The sequence below is a fragment of the Mustela nigripes genome, chromosome 10, assembly GCF_022355385.1.
Source record: "Mustela nigripes isolate SB6536 chromosome 10, MUSNIG.SB6536, whole genome shotgun sequence".
NCBI classification, from domain to species: Eukaryota; Metazoa; Chordata; class Mammalia; order Carnivora; family Mustelidae; genus Mustela; species Mustela nigripes.
The window spans coordinates 57567-78156 of record NC_081566.1 but is presented as its reverse complement, the minus strand read 5'-3'; the positions used below and the strand labels follow the sequence as shown (position 1 = coordinate 78156).

General features: G+C 56.9%; 1 protein-coding gene across 2 annotated transcripts in view; it reads right to left on the bottom strand.

The window, feature by feature from the left end:
- Nucleotides 1-20590, bottom strand: part of RCSD1 (RCSD domain containing 1) — a 60574-nt gene that overhangs the window by 38847 nt on the left and 1137 nt on the right. The gene's annotated exons all lie outside the window — the stretch shown is intronic.

The window sequence follows — 20590 nt, the reverse complement described above, 5'->3', positions numbered from 1 at the left end:
CAGTCCCGCAAATAAGTGAAGAGTGACTCTACCGGAATTTGGGGCAGCCCTTTCATGATGGTCACCTCAGCTGGGGAGGCAAAAACGGGGACCAGAGCCTTCCTCCTCTCCCGTCCCCCCATGGACATGTCTCCCCAGGGGCACTTAGGAACAAGCCCGCCTGCACCGCAGGTGAACGGTGGAAAACCCACGCAGCTCGTGGAGGCTGTGCTCAGCCCACCTTGCCCACGGGGGTTGTGAGGTGGTGCTCGCAGGTCACCGCAGGAGACTTTTCGGCAGTCTCAGAAACAGAGCTGATTATGTCCCGGGCTCTGGTCTTTCTGACAGCAAGACCACAGGAAACACCTGTAGACAGCAGGAAGCTAGAGGAATTAAAAATATCTGCCCCATCCCTAAAAAATAAATAAAAGAGGAAAGTCAAATGGTCTCTTGTCTTCACGGGGAAAACAAACAAGCCAGTATCTGGTTTGCGCCATTTCCTCTCTGCAAAGCACCGCCCTCCCCGGGCAGAGATGTGCCTGGCCTGTAGGCTTCAACAGCCCAAGACATCCGGCCCGAGACGGTTGTCAGAGATGGTCCTGAGCAGGTTCCAAGCCCCAAGCCCGAGATTCTTTTGCAGGAGTGGAGGCTGAGGAAGCCGAGCCTACTTCCCTGGGGAGAGCTGTAGCCTCCAGCTACTTTGGGAAACAAGGGGCCTCTGAGCTCTTCCTCCGCAGGTTTCCTAACCCTGGGAGCCGGTCTCGGGGAGCCAGGGAGATCGGGGACTGCGGGCCCACTGGAAGGATGGACGAGATCACTGCGTCGGCTCCAACAGGCGGAGCCCAGGAGCAGACTTGCAGGTGGCCGTGTGCCCTGCCTTTCCACAGCCACGAGGTCACCAAGTCCAGTTGCTGTCTTCTACTTAATCTGCGTTTCTGGTCTGGCCTCCTCGTTCCCACAGTGCTCACGGCACTGAGGGTCCCCACCTCTGCTCCTTCGGCTGTGGACAGAGAATGTGGCCGCTTTGTCTCTGCTCTTTACCTTCTAGTCCACTCTTCCCACTGCTGCCCCAACAATCTGTCTAAATCTGTCTGATCATGACTTTGCTTGACTTCCCTACTCTGTGGTCTCGACTCCATGATCAAATCATCTCAGCAGAGAACATAAGGCCCCGTCCATCCCTCCGTCCTGAAAGTTACACCTGCTCAATGACAAGAGCTGATACTTGTAGGGCGAGCATTTGCAAGTGCCCAGAATGATGCCCAGTGCTCGATAAGGACGATCTCCGGTGGTCAGTCCCCAGCCCGCCAGCCGGGCGTTGCGGACATCATGCAGTGGACGGCAGAACGGGAGCCTGGAGAGGCTACGTGACCCCCTGAAGATGACAGAGCTGTCGTGGGGCTGGGACCCCGGCCCCGAAGGCCGACTCCACACCCATGCTCCCCCCATGTCCCCAGCACACCCCTCATTTTCATGCCTCTGTCTTTGCACACGCCGTTCGGCTACCGCGGAACCCTTCCTCCGTATTCCCTCCCCCGGAGGGCTCTGGTCCGTCCGAGCCCCGGCTTCTCGCTTCCTCAAGAAGCCTCCGAGGCCGTCTCCCATAGCACTTCCCCGGTTACAATGCAGTGTCCGTCCCTGTCGCGGGCGTGACTCCCCTTGAAAGTGTGTACCACAGACTTCACCGGCTTCCCCCCTTCCTAGCAGAGGGGCTGGTTCATAGTAGGGGTGCAACAAATATTTATTGGTTTGAAGACATCAGCCACTGGATAAAGACTGGGTTCTGGATCAAGTCTCTGGGTCTCGGGGTCTCTACCTGTTAGAGGAAACCAACAGCTCCTCTCTAGTCCTCCTGAGGGGCTAAGGTCTGTGTCTCAGAGACTCCCGCACGTGAGTCCCTTGCTTGCTCTAGAGACGGCACAGCGGTGACAAAGCCGCCGGAGTGGACGTTTGCTACGGGAAGTCACACAGCACGTGTGTGCTGTGACCTCTTGGCCAAATAAGCACCCAGAAGGCAGCGGGGCAGAGACACTTGCAAAGCCAATAGAGAAAATGCCGACGCAGAGTGATCGTTGGGGAGGACGCAGAACGTTGACAGTCAATACTAAAATGCAAATTAATCTAAGGTAACATCGCGCCGCCATTAGATGGGCAAAATAGGTCCCAAGGATAAGAAGCCAGAGTTGGCAGGACTATGAGGAAGATGGTTTCTTTAAAAAATGCTGTTAGCGTTACATCTTGACTAATTCTGCCCTCTCCTGGGACCACGGTCTGCAGCCGTGCGGCAGGAGCTCGAAAACGATTCGCTCCATGTTTAGAACAGACGTTAAGGACACAAAGAAGAAAAACGCAGTTTGTACAGAATCATGTATAACCCTACTATTTCCATAAAGGTGAAAGACTAGAAACCACCAAATACTGTCTCGCAGAGAATGGTCAGCATCAACCCCACAGCACGAAGGCAGTGGACGCTACGCGCCCATTTGGAGCGACAGGCACCCGACGCTCCTGGCGCAGACAGGCGCGGAACAGAAAGGGAACCAGGGCTGGAGAAGTTCAGTGTTCTGTGTGCCGTGGCGTGGCTCACCGAAGCGTGTAAGTACCAACTGGCAAAGACATGCGGCGCCCGGCGGGCTCCAGCGGTTAAGCGCCTGACTCTCGATTTCTGCTTGGGTCACGGTCTCAGGGTTGTGGGCTTGAGCCCCGCGTTGGGCTCTATGTCAAGCCTGCTTGGGATTCTCTGTCTCTCTCTGCCTCTGCCCCTCCCCTGCTCGCATGAAATAAATAAAATGTTCTTTAAAAAACTCACAGACGAGAAGTGAATTTGGAAGGTAACGTTCATCAGCTTTGAGGTCCTTCACAGTTTTCATAATTAGAACATGCGTGTCCCCGGCTGGGGCAGCAACTGGTCAGTGTCTCTCTCCGCAGGGGCAGGCCTGGTTCCAAGCTGACAAGTGCTTGTGCCCTCACCTAGGCCTCCTGTCCAAAAATACACTCCAGCATCTGGCCACGGTGAGGCTGTGACTTCAACGGGACCCACTCCTTTTCAACTCAAGTCGTCCCCAGTCCCGGTGATAAGAAGGGGGTCAGGAGGCGGGGGCGTGAGCAGAACAGGAGCCTCGGAGGGGATCTCCTCCAGGGCCTGGAAACAGGGCGCTGGTGACTGTCTGTGTGAGAGGAAACATCTGGGACCCAGCCCAGATAAGAGTGGAGTTGGGGTGGGGGGAGCAGCCCCTTCAGCCCTCTAGCCCTGTCAGAGGCTCCGGATGCCCTGTCGACAGAGCCGAGAGCCAGTGAGTTGGTCCGTGGTGGCCACGGTCCTGCCCTGCCTCACGCTGCGTCCTGGCTGGGAAGACGTGGCCTCCCAAAGGGAACGGTGACTGGGGAGGAGGGGCCTGTTGTAACAGAGCGACCCACGGGGCGCTGGGGAGGGGCAGGGAAGTTCCAGGCGGAGAGGCCGGCATGGGCAAAGGCCTACGAGCCAGGGAGTCGGGAGAATTTTCCAGAGGAGATGGAAAACACCGTGGGGACAGGCCTCAGCCCGGCACTCTGCGTGGGCAGGAGAGGGTACCGGAAGGAGGCGGCGGAAGCTGGGCCCGGGTGAGGGGAGCACCGAGAGCGTAAGCAGAGCCAGGCGGCAACCCTGCCAGCTCAGGGTTCAGCGTGCCCTGCTGCCCTGCTGCCCTCTTTCTAGGACATGGCCTCAGGACAGGCATGACCGAGGTCACACAGGAGCCAGGCGTGGGGCGGAAGGTGGGCCCTGGGCCACCGCTCGGGCGCTCAGACCTCTTGCAGCTCCATCTCCAGCCGGCGGCCGTGGCTGGGAGCCGTGACCTCCCCAGAAGCCTGTCCTTTCTCGCCCGCAGCAGGAAGTGAGGCTCTGGAGCCGGGGTGATTTGTGGCCGAATGGTGACGTCCTGACCCTCGGTGCCTCCGGACAAGGCTCTTGGGGGACAGTCTTCAGGGAGGCGGTTCCGTTAGAATGAGGTCCTTGGGGTCAGTCCTCATCCGGCGTGACTGGCGTCCTTATAAGCAAACATGAGGACGCGGCCTTGGAGAGGGAAGACCCGGTGAGGGTGCGGGAGGAGGAGAGGCCACTGTAGAGAGCGGCGTGGCTGACGTGTGGACCCTGGGCTTCTAGAAGGCCTCCAGAGCCGTGAGGAGACGCTGCTGCCCCCGCAGCTAGCACGGCCGCTGCTCCTGGCCTGTGGAAGCCCCTCTGGGCTCTGCCCTGACGTCCCGCTCTGGGCAGCAGACTGCGTGTCCTCCTGCAATCATGCGGGGTCAGGACCCACGTGCGTCGCGTCCTTCTCCCCCACAGCCCACACTGTCGATGCCACTGGACTTCACACAAGCAGAGAGACTGGCTGGGCAGTCATTGTGACCTTGGCTGCTCCCTGCTATTCCTTAATTGGGACTTTTGTTTCCAAAACTCAAGGAACACGTCACTGGACGGAAGAGGGGTCCTCAGAGCTGCTGGATGTCGCTCTTGACGGCGGTTGTAGGGAGCTCCTGGCTGCAGTCATGGGGACCCCTGGTACGGACAGTGGGGCCTGTGACCCAGCTGCTCCCGGTGGGGCCCTGGGGGCACCAGGTCAGAGACATCCAAACACCTCAGAGTCTGGAAGCCCTGCCAGGCCCCAGCTGGTCTCCTCACTGTGGCTTCAAACCTGGCTCCTGCCTCCGAGCTGAGTGACCCGGGCTGGGCAGGACCTGGTCGTTCATCGAACAGCTGCTCTGAGCTCCAGAGGCAAACCACAAGCAGGGGAGGAAGCCGACTCGCAGCTTCCCACCCTCCCTGCGCACCCCTTCCTCTCTCAGGCTCCACGGTGCCTGCCTCTCTCTGAGCCACTGAGTTATTTCCAGATCTTTCCTTGTGCTTCCAAAGCTCAGGGGTGACCACACTGGATCTGCGGCGTCCTCTGTACCTGCTCCAAGGCGTTGACCATGAATACGTGGTTTCCCTCCATCCTCCCAATAATCCAGGCAGGGATGGAATCATCATCCCGATGAGGACCCCAAATCTTGAGCCACTGATCTGATCCCACAGCCATTCAGTGATGGAATTTAGTTCAGAGGCCTGAACTCGGACCCTCCGTGCCCGGCTTTCTCCAGCTAGAATGAAGCCCTTCCTCGGCTCTCCTCCAGCCCACACAAGGTACCTTCCCAGGCCCAGGAGGCACAGGTGAACCGCCTCTCATTATGGACACTAGAAACCCAGCCCCAGGGCTGCCCTCCTTCCTAAATGCCGCGGTCGCATCTGGGCATCCCCATGCAGCACAGGCCCCTGGAACCAGCAGCTCCCTCTCTCTCGGTCCTCAGTGAGGCCTGTACGGAGGAAGGGTCCGAGTCCACCCCCTCCCTCCGCAGGGCTTGCCTGACCTCTGTCAGAGGGCTGGCCAGAAGGTCCCCATGCCACGGTCCCTCCACGCCCTTCTGCGAACCCTAGCCACGGCAAACTTTCTAAGATGGAAATCGGATTGCATGATCCCCTGCCCACGCCCCCAGTGGCTGAGCGTCGAATGGTGGCGACACAGGAGTGGGCTTTAGAGAGCTTTAACTCTCCCACAGCCTCATCGTGATGCCCAAGAAACATCCGATTTACATCGCAATGTGTGAGCTCCAATGCCTCGTGGTCAGGACTGTGAATTAAGTGCCTCTGCAGAGAAATCCTCACGTGGCCACGACCAAGCGTGATGGAGACCCCCAGGGTCTCGCGTAGTCGGCTACTTCACACACTCCCTCTCTCCCACTGCAGCGTCCCCAGCGTTCCCAGCGGGGACGTCCTTCTGGCAGAGGCTCCCCATCTCCTCTGAGCTCAGGTGTTACCTCCTCTGGGAAACCTCTCCCCCTGCAGAAACCTCTCCCCCTACGTCAGTGTTCTGAGCACGGATACGGAAAGGGAAGTGATCGCACGCTGGCAATCCCTGCCACCCTTCTGACTTCCTTACCAGGCTGCAAGCTCCTTGAGGGCAGGGCCCAAGTTTTACTCCTTCTGTGGGCAGAGTTTCTGGCCCAGAGCCTGACAGAGCGGGCACTCACTAAATATTTATGAAGCCGACAAATGAGTGTGTCTCCGGCCTAACCCAGACCACTCTCGTCCGTGACCCGGAGGGATCTCCTCGGAGCAAGTCTGCAGCGCCCAAGAGGGTATCCCGCCCGCGTCCTCGCTGGGGACTGGAGGAGGAAGGGGGGGTCTTGCTCACTCTGCTCTGCCTCCCTTCGCTAGTGTGTGGTTCCCCCCGTCGGCAGCTGCTGCAGCAGGAAGTGCCAGATTGCTTCATATCCCACGGGGCCCACAACCCTTCCTGCCCTGTCCTGCCCCTCCCTGCTGGTGGGGGAGGACCTGCAGGAGCACCCCGGGCACATCTCCCGGAGCCCACAGTTTGTGCCACGGGCACAGCGAGGCTTTAAGGAGGGAAGGAAGGGAGAACCAGTCTGGCCGCACTTACCGAGAACCGTAAAAACAGTCACATTCTTTGACCTAATCATGCCACTGGGGGAACGGCGTCCAGAGAAATGATTCAAAAGAAGAGCAACAAAGATACGTGTACTGTTTATGGCTCTGTTATTTACAATAAGGAGAAAGTGAGAGCAAATGCTGTGTCCCAAAGTAGAAAAAGAACAAAATAAATTACGGGATATTTGTGTGACAGGACACCATTCCAATATTTAAGATGAAAGCAGGACTATGTCAAACAGGCGTGTTGTCTTGGAAATGATATTAAGAGAGAAGATATAGACTTGATGACGATTTCGTAAAGACTATATACGTGGCCGAAAGTAACAGAGGCACACAAAGCTGAAGTAGTTGCATTAAGTGGAGCTGCCTTTCCTAGCTTCTTTTTAATGATGAAGGAGATTCACACAGAGGTTCAGAAACATGCAAGAAAAATAAAGGGAAAACAGTTGTGTCAGGATGACGAATTTTTAGGATTTTCCCTGAAGATGCATAGTATTAGTTCAATAATAATAAAATAACATTTTAAAGCTAAGGCAAATACCCTGAACGCACAGTCCAAGGGTTGTCTAAGAGGATTTTTTGTTAATTGCGGTCTTCGCTTCATTTTACAAATTACAACCAGAACATCCGTATTCAGACCTTCCCTGTGTGTGGCTGGAGGTCTGCAGATGCCCCGGTGTGGAGCCTGTAAGCCTGACTGCCACTACACGCAATCCAAAGACCTTGGCGCAGTGGATAAGCGTTCTGACCCCTGCCCCTCCACTCTCTCCATATGGACTACCACAGTCCCCGTCCCTTGGCCTTCCTTCCTTGAGCGTGACACAGGCCAGGGGAAAGGAGACGGGAAGATGGGGTCCCACCAAGGCGAGACCTCGGGAGGCTGCCTGTGCAGGGAGAGGACTGCAGGTCCTGCGCTGGTGGGTTCAGAGGCAGAGCTGGGACGGAGCCCTTTTCTTCCCGAGGGCTAGTCTGTGTGACGTGTATGCTGGGTTCGGACTCCCCACCCTGGGCACGCACACTGCCATGCCCCTTCTCTGTCCTCACGTCTCCTGGTGCCCCTCACCGGTGAGGGGTGTCCACGGCCTCGTGCTTGGCCTGACTTTCTCCGGCAGGGGCCCTTGCCCCCTCTGTGCGGAGACCACTTCTGTGCAGGTGGCCGCTGAGCCCCTCCGCCCCAAGCCCCTCCGAGCTCCGGACTGGATTCCCTGCCGATTCGGCCAAGGCCTCCACGGACAGGTGGCCTCTCCCGCCCAACATTCTCGTCCCTGCTGGCCGACGGAAAGTGCTCTCACTGTGCCCTGTGCACACTCTCCCCTCGCTGTCCCCCACCCCACCCGGCCCCAAACACCGACACCGGGGTCCCTCCCTCAGTTGATCCCAGCAAACACCGACACTGGGGTCCCTCCCTCAGTTGATCGCACCAAACACCGACACTGGGGTCCCTCCCTCAGTTGATCGCACGGCCTCTTCTCTCCAGTCTCAAGGCCATCTCCCATGGTGCTTTGGCCTCTAGAGTCTACCCATCCAGCCCCCCACCCCATGCCCTGATGAATGGCCTCCCGGCGCCCCCTGACCCCAGGAGCCCCTCTCCTGGGACTTCATTTCCCACAGAAGAACGCCCACATCACCAACGCCATCTTTCTAGGCAGAGCACCTGGTTTCATCCTGTCTGTGCCAGCCTCCACTCTACCTCTCCCCACTCCTGTGTACACGCACACATTCTTGCACACACATTCCATGTGCACGTACATGTGCACGCATGTTAGCACTCACAGGCCTGTAGGCACATACAGCCCGTGTGCAAGTACACATACACACTTTAGCACGCACATCACCTTGTGCACATGCACACACGCCGCCTCTCTGCACGTACACGTGTTTGCACATTCGCACGTGTGTCCCCCATGTGCACAAATACGTGTACACACGTATGCTTGCACACTCCCTGTGTGCACACACGTGTATATTAACATATGCTCACACACCCTCTGCGCGCACACATGTGTACACAGGTGTGTTCACATGTCCCATCTGTGTGCACATACACACGTGTGCACATATGTTTGCACACCCCTCGGTGCACACACACACATACGCACATATGCTCGCACACCCCTCGGTGTGCACATGCACACATTACCTCAGCGCGGACAAGTGTATGCCCGTTTGCACACGTGCCCCCTCTGTGTGCACGTACGCAAATACACATCTTTGCATGCACACCCACTCCCTTAAGAGACCGTCCATTTCCGTCACTTTGAATGCTTGGCGTCCCCGGTGCGCGTCCATCATCCCGTCTCCTCCTCACTTAGCTTCTCCACACCGCTGCTTCTTGGCCTCTGCACTCCTGCTGCCTGTTTAGACAAACCTTCCTGGTGTTCAGTGTCCACTCTGAAGTCGCCCTCCCACGAAGCCGTCTCCAGCTGGACCCCTTGAGGAAGCTCCCCCCGGAGAAGGTCCTCCAGCCCCAGAGCCTCGTTGCTTCCGTAACAGCCTGTGCCCTGCCTTTCTCTGCAGATGCATCATGTGGCTTCCCATGACTACGACGCACCCTGCGCTGACCGAGTACCGTTGACATCTGGGCACCCTCTGAGAGCCCGACAACATCTTCTCGCAGCGGGCCCAGCACACACGTGCGGGACGACTGGGCAAACGAACGCGGGTGTGTAAGCCCCGGCTCTCCCCGAGCGCTGTGCACCCTTTTCCTAAAGCCGAGCAGACGACTCTATGTGCGTCCCTGTTTAATTTCATTAGGTTGGTTTTGGCCCAGCTTCCCACCCCATATAAATCATTTTGAACTTGAGTATGTCACGTAACATATTAACTATCCTGGCTGTGGGTCATCTGGATTCTTTCTATTTTTCATTCCAGTCATTAACAAAAGTGTTTAACAAGCAGAGCTAAGGACAGAGCCTGTGGCCTGTCCCTGGAGATACGCCTCAGGAAAGACCGGAGAGGCAAAGTACAGCTCACTACGCCTCGGGCAAGGTAGCTCATCTGCTCTGAATTCTTCTTGCCAAAAAATCCTTCCTAAGACAAGTAACGTAACTGTCTGAAGAGTCAGAATGCCCTGGTTGGCATGCGAAAGCCCTGGATTCCTCCAGCCGGGCCAGCAGCTCGGGCCGACGAGGGGAACGTCAGCTCCCGACTCTCCCGTCCCTGCGGCCGTGCTCGCAGTCTCCAGATCCCACGTCCCACGCTGGCCAGCGTCCCGGCAGGGGCGCCCCGTGCGGTGGGAAAGGTGAGGACGGGTCTGGGAAGAGATCCGCAAGGTCAGTGGGAGGGGGGGCAGCCGTGCCGTTGGACTTTCTGCTTACCCTCAGCTCCCTCCTCATTCACTCGCTGCCCCATCAGGATGGACCCACACAACACACTTGCTCCCCCCCTTCCCTCCCTTTCTCTGAAACCCATTTACCAGCCCGACTCTCCCTTCCTCTCGCAGGCTTCGGCCGCCATGGAAGCCTGCAGCCCGGATCTGCTGCTCTATGCCTCAGTCAGCCCCACTTCCCAGTTTCTGGTCTGGACTTACTGCTCCAGCACTGCCCTGAGGACCAGCCTCCTCCAGGGGCCCAGAGGGCTGTGACAGCATCCGCCAGCCCTTGCTCACACATACTCCTGGGGGAGGACTTTGCATGTCCTCCTGTCCATCTGGGTCTCAGTCAAAGCTGCGGGAAGAGCAGGGGAGGCTGTCCTCTGTTAAGTGGCTATAGAAACCGACTTCTGTATTCCAGCAAACAATCACGTCACTCCTCGTACGTGCCAGGCCCTGTTCTAAGCACCTGACACAAATCTTTAACTAATTTAATCCTCAGAACACCCTAATCCTTTAAGTACTTACTCTGATTTCCATTTAGCAGATGGGAAAACCGAGGCACAGAGAGGTCACCAGCTAGTAGTAACTGGGAAAAATCAGGATTCAAAGCCAGCTGTGTGACCCCCCGGGCCTGCATTCTTAACTCTTATCCCTGCCGAGTTTGTGCATAGTCTGCCTTCTGGTCCTCATTCAGAAGTGTGCGTTGAGAACCTACTATGCTCACTGTAGGAGAACCAGCGCCAGTGATGGAGCTTTCAGGGCTCATTGTTTCGTTGAAGAGCTACGGGGGAGTGCTGTAAAAAGAAAGTGTGGTAAAACTGCTTTTCTTTTTACCACTTTGTGCGTCCTCTGACCTAGAGAGAAAGCCTTAGCTCTGCCATAGTCACCAGTGTCACCTTCTCACACTCACTCTGCCGCCTCCCACTAGGCACAGAGAACACCAGAACCTTCCTCCAGAAGACACACTCAGGGATGTTACGACTTTCCACAGTGTCCTCTTAATAAATATTAATAATGATACCGCCAGGATTTTACATCCATGGGACAGTTTAAAGTTCCAGGGCAGTTTCATAGTTTCTTTAATATCACACATGATCTTACTTCCTTCTCAAATGAGCCCTAGAAGGTAAGTAAAACGGGTTCCCATTTTACAGATGGAGACACAAGCCAGGGCCCTAAAGCGGTTACGGACTCTGAACCCAAACTCAGGTTTCGTGGTTTCTCTGTCCACACGGCAACCCTGTCAACCCATTTCAGACGCCATGATCGGAAAAGGAAAACCCGAGGGGACAGAGAGCAGAGAGAGGTCTGTTGTCCCTTCAAAATTCACCGCCTCGTTGCAGTGTCTTCGCGGGCCTTCCCTGACCTTTCCTTAAGCCTAGAGGGCAGGGCTTGTGTACATGGGTTATGCAAAAATTCAAATTCTGGCTGTTTTGTAAGGACATGCAGGAAAAAAAGCATAGATTCCCTGTTCACTGCTGAGGTGGGGGGGATACCTCCAAATAAAAAACGGTGGCTATAAGCTCTGGATGGCATGGTCTGTGGAATTAGCTCTTCCAGGGCTAAGATGTCTGAAAAACATTAAAACTTTTTTTACTTATTTGTTCTTTGAGAAACACTGCAAACAGTTGCCCCTAATGGTTGATGTTTATATCTGACCAGTGTTGTCTTCCCACAGAAACAGTGCGTGTCCACCCACGGCGCCCCTCCCACCTCCCTGCCCCTCTCGGCGTGTCCCAAAGTACAGAGAAGAATTAAAATCGCTGAAAACACTCTCTGTGTTTGCGAAGCAGCCTTCATTTTCATCAGGACGAATACCTCCGACCACGGAGTTGTGTGAGTGGGTGTGAGCGGCTCGGATCCAAGTTCTCCTCCACAGTCTTCACGCCTTCGTCACCCGGACGCCGCAGTCTCCCCTCCAGACCCGGCTCCACGGGCGTCTCCTCTGCAAGTCCTGTGAGACTCCCCGGGGCACCGCCCATGCTCATGAAACTGTCACTGCTCTCCTCATTTAGGGCACACGGGAGGGTCGCCCTTCCTTCTTCCTGTGCTTGAGTGTAGCTGTGGGCTACTTCCGACCCTCCCAGGCCGGAGCTGCAGCCAGGGAGAAGCTTCCGGAACTTTCCCTCCATCCGCCATGACAACTGACAGTGCTCCATGTGGGAGCTGCTTTGTCGACCTGGGTCCCAGGGGAAGGACAGCAACGAGCAGAGCCCCCAGCCTCACTCCTCACGGACACGCTGCTGAAAACGTGTCCTTAAATACACGAATAAAGGATGCATCAAGAATAAGGGATTTGACAGCAGAACATTAAATGAGATCGCACAAAAGGCAACTTTATAACCTTGCTAGGCACAACTCTTTCTGAAGGTGGGGATGATCCCGGATGATCTTAAGTAGCTCTGCCCAGCCTGCTAACACTGCTTTTCTCACGGGGAAGAGACCGGACCAGGAGGCGCCAATCCTTGGAGCCCCACAAAGACGCTCCCTAGCACCCTGCAGACCCCTTCTCCTGACTGTGGCTTGGACCCACGAGGACCGTGTTTGGGACCCACCCCAATACGGGTGCTGTAGGTTACCCCAAGGGCAGGAAATCAGTCACAGGGCAGACGCCCATGAGTATTCGCTGGTAATTGACTCGCGGGCAGTGATGGAGACGGTGGTGCCACCCTAATGCCGGCAATAATCCAGGATTCCCTCTGTCAAAGCCCCAAGTCCCCTGTCCCTATGACGGATAGCAAGTTGCCTGTTGTCGTGGACTAGGTGGTGGCCCCCAAGAACATATGGTCACACCCTAGTCTCCAGAACCTGTGAATGTTTGGTAAAGGCTTATGGATTCAAGGTGTGGAGATCCCCCTGGATGATCAGTGTGACTCCTGCGTCTAGTGACACATGTTCCTTAGGAGAGGCACACAGAGACGGTGAAGTGAGCCCGGGGCAGAGACACACTGTGGCCACAAGCCCAGGAAGCCAGCAGCCGCCAGGACCTAGAAGAGGCGCGGGACAGCATCTCCCCTCGAGCCTCGGTGGGGAACGTGGCCCTGGGACACTGTCAAGTATCCAGGCTCCAGCACCAGGAGGATAGATTCCTATTGTTCTGAGCCGGGCAATGGCTGGCAAACTCCTCTGCCTCCTCACCAATGGCTAGCAAACTCCTCTGCCTCCACACCAATGGCTGGCAAACTCCTCTGCCTACACACACGGAAGCTCGAGGTTCTCCCCGAGGGCAGTATGCTGGGATTCTGCTGCAGGCTGGGGCTCCCAGTCACATCCCCCCGAAAACACAAGGGCTTGGCACCAACCTTGGTTTTCTCCAGTTTAGACGCTCAGGAGAGGATTCAGGCAGGACTGGGCAACGGGTCAGTGTCTGTCCCAGGAAGACCCCCCAGGAAGGCTAGTAGGAGCAGCGCCTGCGAGGTTGGGCTCCCCAGCCTTAGCCCTGACCTTTTGCCCTCACAAGCTAGAAGGATGACAACAAAAGCCCTTCCTCTCCCTGCGTGTGTCACCCCAGAAATAATGCTGCTTGCTAGGTGAAGCCTCGAAAACGGAGCCCCGCCCAGGCCTTGGGAGAGCCTCGAGGAGACGGCGCACAGAAACGAGGCCGTGAGACAGTAACGAGGATTTTCAGACACGGATCTACAGCGGCCTGTGCAGGGGAGCGTCCTGGGTGGAGGGCGGGGACGCCTGCGTCTGAGGCCCGACTTGGCCACTGGCCGGCTGAGAGAGTGACCCCTCGTGAGCATTTACGTGACGTCTCCTCATCTTTAAAGTGAGGGAACTGCAGAAATCGCTAACACTCCTTCTTGCTCTTCAAACTCGAAGCCTTAAAATTGCATTTGTATTTAAACTTCCTTTTTTGCCATGAACGTTTGCACTCGTTTCCCCGAGAAATACAGCTGGAACCTTCCAGAAGCCTTTCAGATACTTGGGGAGGGCTCTGAGTGACTCTGTAAGACATGCCTTGCCACCCGGCCTTCACTGAGGGCTGGCCCTGGGCTGGAGGAAGACAGGCTGGGCCCAGGGGCCTGTGGTCTCCCTGGGAGCACACATACGTCACGCGGGCGGCCAAAGCTTCCCCAGCGAGGAGAAAGGAGAAAACCCACCCAACATGGTGGGTTCCAGTGTTGGCTCTCCGGGAGTCTCTTCTAGGCGCTGAGCACATAATCATGTGAAGCCCCAGGACCCGCATCTGGAAAACGCAGGGAACAGGACTTTCACTGCCATCGATGTGGCTGCTCAGCAGCGGTTCCCACTATCCATGGAAACGGACCTCAAAAGCAAGCCGAGCCAGGGGCCTGGAGCCTGGGAACATAGTTCAGAGTTGGGGCGGAGCGGGGGGGGGGGGAGCTGTCCCTTTAGCTCACGTGCGTGGAGTGAACTGTGGCCGGTGGGGGTCGGAGGGGAGGCCCCGAGGAGGCCTGCAGCCCTCTGTGGCCTGTTGTGACACACAAATTCTCGGGGACCTCTGGTGTGGGTGCTGGGCTTGTGTAACAGCAGCCACAAGGCCCGGCTTCCTGTTTCTGTTGCTGGGTTTGCAGGACCCAGCCCGGACCGGCTGCTGCTGCTGGGCCCACCTCAGCTTGTCCTGGCACCAGCTTTTCAGACCGGGCACAGGGTGGGCGGCCACGGTGGGAGGAATGAGTGGGGCTGCGGTAGACATGTGAAAGGGACGAGGCGGTTTCTTGTGAGCACGGCTGTTCCCAGAAGCCTCTTTCTGACGAAGGCGAGCTCCCTGGGGGTGGCTTCTGGCGAGCCTCACAAACACATTCCCTCGGGGCCTGCAGCCTGTTTCAAACGGATTTCCTCAGCGCACTGTGCAGGTGCAGGCCCAAGGCTGTGCGCATCACGGGGTTGAAATCCCCGTGGTCGTGCACCCTGGGGCTGCCAGGAGGCTGCCATATTTGGGGGGCCGGGGAATCCCCAGCAGAGGAAGCAAGTTTTCTTTGACTGCCATGAGAGAAGCTGACTTCGAACTCCTACATACCCGAGAACTTATCAAGATAGTATCTTGTATTTCGTACATCACGTGTGCACATCTTATTTCCCCAAACAGAAGAAAGCTCCTTTGAGGCAGGAACTGGAACTTATATTTCTCTGGGTCTCCCATCCTGTCCCCCAACTTCAAACCCTTTATCTTGCTTTGCCCTCCAGAGACAAACTGCGGGAGTCCCCAGACACACGTGTCATCTCTTGGCCAGAGGCTTTGCTCCTGTCACTCCCTCTGTCTGGAGTACTCGTCCCAATTTTCTGCACTAGAACTCCTACTCATCCCTCAAGACCTAACTGAGAAAGTGCCCCTAACAGGAAGTCCTCCTGAACCTTGGGCTGTGTATACCACTCACCCTCTGTCCTTGGGAGCTCAGACCACTCAAACTCACCTGGTAGGCGCTTGCCCCACTCCTAGACCCGAGTTCTTCAAGGCCCGGCGGAGTGAGGCATTCAACTCTGTGTCCCCAGAGCCTGACCTCAATGCCTGTTTGTTGCACCTCGTTGAAGAGAGAGGGGCCCTGCCCTGTGACTTGTTAGCCGTCAGTCATAGAAGAGCCAGTCTGGGAAAGCCTGTGATTGCTACCCTGAGGCCAGGAGGGAGGCCTTGATACGCACAAGCGGTTTCTGAACGAAGAGCTGGGGACACTGACAAAGCAGACGCTTGGCTGCTTGGTTGGAGAGAACGTCAAGTGCCAGCGTCCCTAATTCCGCCATGCTCCCTGCCTGGGGCGCCAACGTTATCCATTAAGGACGGGTTCTGATAGCCTCTCTGGAGTGTCTGCTCCCTCCCCGGGAGCTCCTGGGGCTGCTGACGGCAGTGGTTGGAAGCCCTCCTCTCAGGAAAGGATTGGGGGGGGGGGGCTCACAGGCTCGGCGCTCGTTTTCCACAATTCCCAGAAGACAGGTGCCCGAAAGACAGAAGACGGGGCACTCACTGCCGCCATGACCACGGCACGAGGGCGGATCTGTTCAGAAGAGGAGCTCCTGGAGCGCCCCAGCGCAGTGAGGTTGATGGTGGCCACCAAGCCTGAGCCCTGTGTCCGCAGGGTCCTCGCATCCGCTCGCGCAGAGGGACGAACATGTCCGCATAATGCCTGGAGGGCCAGACGCTCGGTGGACCCTGCTCTGGGATGAAACGTCACCTTCCTTCTTACGGCTCAGGCCGCACGGCCCCCCACGGCTAGCCACGCCCGAGCTGCCGGCTCTCCGGTGCGGCAGCCTCTAGTTTTCGCCTCCCGGCGTGGCAGGGTGGCCAGAGAAGGCTTCCTTCCACCCGCAGCTCTGAAATGAGTGAGCGGCGCTGGTCAAACTGCCCGCGAACCTGAAGCTATTACTAGAGGAAGGCAAGGCCGTCTTCAGATTTCTCTGGAACCTGCGGCCCTGATAAGATGACTGGGCCGCTGAGCCACCCACGGTCCGATTTCCCATGGAACTCCTGCTCTGGCTCATAGGAGGAGGCACGCGGATCAGGCTCTGAAACCTGACTCCATCCCCAGGAATGCACACTCACCCCTCCCGGAAGGGACATGGGGCCTGGGCTGCCCCCCATTCCCCCTGTCACTGCAGGCTGGCGAGAGAAAGGTGGCGGTTAAGTGGAAGCCGGTGTTATTTCAAGGGTCCCGCTGAGCACCCGGGAGCCACACAGGAATGCCAGGGTGCTCGGGGACACCCACAAGTCCTCCGAGCTGAACCCCAGCTTCCAGACGCCATGCGATCCCTAACCATGACCCACGAGCTCCAGCCAGCCGCCAACGGGTGGCTCCGTGAGAGGGTGGGTCCCAAAACAGCAAAGGCTGCTGGTGAAATTGGGGTAAAAAAAAATGTAATGAAATTAAAAAAAATCAGTTTAAAAGTAGGTTACAAATGGAACACATTCTGTACACAGGGACACACACGGGTCACACAGGCTCTCCGCCCCTTCCTCCCTCTCTCTCGTCATCACTGACACCGACAGTCCGCGAGGAGGAACAGACATGACAGCCCCGTAATCTCTGCGTACCATTCACACACAAGGTTCAGCATGAATAAACGCTCCGTGAACAGATGAGGAACAAAAGATATCTGGACACGACCGGGCGTAGCCTCAGAGGAAAGGAATCATTAGCTGTCCCCATCCAAACTAGAAATTAATGATCTGTTCAGTGGCAAGAAAGTTCAGTCACAGACATTCACCTAAATAGCAGACATGTGGTTGTGGGACACAAGTTTAATTTTCATGTCTCTACTAGTCACCGAGCAAATGAAGGATTTCATCCGTGAAGATTAAAATTCTTTGCCAGCTATTTCGTAGAGCCTACGATTTACAGCTGAACAACTAAGAACATTAATTTGCTTCAGGTGTCCTACGTCTCTTGCTCCTTCTCTGATGTACTCCTCCGGCTCCATCCACAGCGATGGGCCCGTCAGCTGCTCCAGAGAAACTCGAGTACATCAGGGGACATCTGACAGAGAGAGATCTGAGAAATACGGAGGCCTGTATTTCTCGTGGGGCGCTGAGCATTTCAAAACCAATATACCTAAACCTTGCTTTTTAAAACAAATCTGATCTTCTCCCCATCATTAATTAATCTCTGGTCATTCAGAAAGCATTTACTGAGTGTCTGTTGGGCCTTCCGGGGAAAGAGCCAGCGGGGCAGACGATGACCAGTGCACCTAGTACTGGGATCCCGCTTGCTTGCACAAAGTGCTCCGGGGAGACAGCTGCAGAGTCTGAGGGCATCTGGGAAGGCTTCCCAAGGCGGCGGCACTGGAGATGTGGACTGAGGTGACAAGGAGTTCCCTGTTTCTGGTAATTCATTTATCAAGCAAACCTCTCCTGAGATGTGAGGTGACTGTGATTGGAGGCACTGTGCGCGTCTCTGGAGGCCGGAAGACCCACAGGACAGATCTCGCTTACGAAAGGCGTGTGGGCTTACGTCAAAGCTGCGCTCTTCCCCTTGGTGTCTTGGGGAGCTCAACGCTTCTGGGCACCCTGTGAGCTCAAGCATGGTGGTCATTTCTGATTTCTCCTTTAACACATGGTCTTTACTCTTCCCTCTTTTCCATCCTACTCTCTCTTGAAGGCGGAAACAGTGTGGACACTCGGAGAAGCGTCTCAGCCTGGTTCCCTTGCTCACTCCAGGAACTGGCATTTTTGCCAGTCCATCTCTGCTTCCTCATGACCGCCATCTTCCTAAAGGCCCTGTGGAGTTTCCTGCTCTCTGCAGAGTAGAACCCAGGGCCATCCACTCTCTGGCCTCGGAGGCCTGCAGCTGGCCACTGTCTGAATTAGAAAAAGGCACCCTTTTGGGGGCATAGCTAGACAAGGAGACTTTGTATGAAGAAAAAGTAACCCTTTCGTCCAGATGGCTTGGATTCCAGCTCCCACTCACCCACTTGGCCAGCATCCACTAACTTGGAGGCCCTGTGGTTTTATCTTATTACTTTCATTTTTTTCCCTTGATGCTTCCCTGCCTTCCTCTCCAGCCAGCTGGCCCACTTTCCTGAACAGAGCTGGCATCTTCTCCCCGTACCCATTGCTTGCCTCCTCACCACCCAGCTTTCTTTGAAGGCTTCGGCCAGATCTCACCTCAAAACACCAGAATACTCATGATCGGCAGGAATCATTCGTTTGGCACTCATGCATTTGAGAACACATACATGACAGGATCTAGTAAGCCTCATTCGGCCTACCGCATTGTGAGCTTTTGAAAGAGGGCTTAATGAGGGCTGAAGTAATGACTGATATCAGTAACAGTGACTTAAAAAAAAGAAAAGAAAAAAAGAACAGGGTTCCCAAAGACTTGCACGAGGTAGGCTGGTTCTAGAGAATGAATGTTGAGTAAGCCTTGTTGATGCGGTTTGAATTCCTCATACTGAGAAGTCATATAAGTCAGTCTCTCCCCAGACAGAGAGGTGCCTTCTTGCCTCAAAAGTGGGTTTCACCTCCCAAAAGAGGGGTTTGCTCTGAGGTTTGCCAGGAGCTCCCCAACCCCACTCCCGCATATCATGTCCCACCAGGAAAAGTCTACTTCCTGGCTACAAACCACCACTTCCCCAGCCTGTCCGTTTCTTCTTTACTTCCTTCTCCAGAGCTAGGGGCTGCACTGTTTTTTCAGTCGTTTTGACAAAGAAACTTCAAAAGCAGTCACTGCCAATCAGCAATCCGTGCCCCGTGCAAAAACCCCCGCAACGGACAGGCTTCCTGGCTGACTGAGCGGTTCCCTCCCAGCCCCGGCTTGGGAAAATCCCCCAGCAGCGACTACCCTGCTCCCTTTGTAGACCGGAGGGCCTGGCCTTTCCCCGGCCCCAGCCACACAGGAAGTCGCTCAGGTGACAGTTCAGGGCCTCTGCCACACACCTTCCTTCCTCAGCTGAGAGAGGACCTGAGAGAAGGGCAGTGCCATTGTCTTCCCGGAGCAAAGTTCACACTCGGATTTGGCCCCCAAGCAACAACAGGCTTTTAAGCCTAAGGCTTGCTTTGCTCTTATCCCCAGTCCATTTCTGCAAGATACCAGATGGGTCTTATGTCATACCCAACCTCCAGCCTAGGGGCTGAGGCCTCCTGTACTCTCCCAGAGGAGGGAATCCACTTCTCAAGCCACTGCTTTGGGAGCCTTCATTCACAGCCCCCCCCCCCCCCAGCTGAGCGCCCCAATCGGGGCCATCTCCCTCCTCCGCCCCAAAGCTGTAGCCAGCGGGGACAACCCTGATGCTCTGCTCTTGGAGCGCTTGGGCAGACCCGGAAGCCATCTGTGGAGCTTTGCCTTGTGGGCTGCCTGCGCCCTTCCCCAGCCCTGATCTGCACGAGCTTCCCAGGCTTATCAGTGTTTCTCTGGAGGGCGGATCCCACACTCTAAGGCACCCTGAAGACGACCCTGCTCCTCGAAGACAACCAGTGCAGCGGGATGTCTGAGTGTAGGGTGCCTGCTCAAGACAGACCCAGAGCCCTGCAGAGTCACAGGGCTTCACAGGCCCAGCCGGGGTCATGGCTCAGGAGAGCCGGCCAGGCCTCCGGGGCTGCAGAGCCTGCAGCGGGACCGGAAGGACACTGAGTCGTGACTGCTGCGGGCTACAGCCCCAGGAGCAACCTTCTTCCTCTGGATTGTGGGTGGGAATCACCTAAGCAGCTGTCGAACATTTGCGCCTTCTCCTTCCGCCTGTTCCCAAAGTCCCCTCCCGCGAAGACCGGCTCAGGGCTAGACGTCCGGTCTCTGTTTCCAGGGGAAATGGGCGGAAGCCTCGGAACTGGGAGGAGGGCGGGACAGGGGAGCACAGCGGGCGCCCCTGCACTGGGGGGACGCCCGCACCGCACCGAGGCCGGAGGCGGGAGCAGCACCAGGACCGAGCCGCAGGGAAGCGGGGCGGGGTGGGGGGCGCTCACCCCGGGGCGCCCCGCAGATGCGGCCCTAACCCTCTCGGCGGCCCGGCTGGGGAGGCAGGGGCTGACCAGGTGCGGGGCCGGCTGCCCCGAGCCGAGCTTTCCCAGAGTTCCGGAAGATGTGGCGGACAGAGAGGGCTCGGGAAGCGGGAGGACTGTCCTAAAGGTCACTGCTCCGTCGGGAGGGAAGCCCGGAGCCCGACCCAGAAGCGCCCGCGGCGCCGGGTCTGCTTCTCGCCCAGCGCCCGCCTCTTCAGACCCTGGGTTTCTGCTTCGCCACGATTTCTTTTTCTTTTTTTGGCCCCGCATGTTTGCCCGCGCGCGGACTCACTTTCTAACTCGGGGGCGCAGAGGTCCTGAGGCCAACACCTGGCGCGCCCGCGGCCCCTGCCCCGCGCGCCCTCCAGCCCGGCGCCGTGCGGTCGGGGCGGGGGTCGCGGGCGGCCGGAGCCCCGCAGCGGCGCCCCCGCGCGCCCGCCGCCCCGCC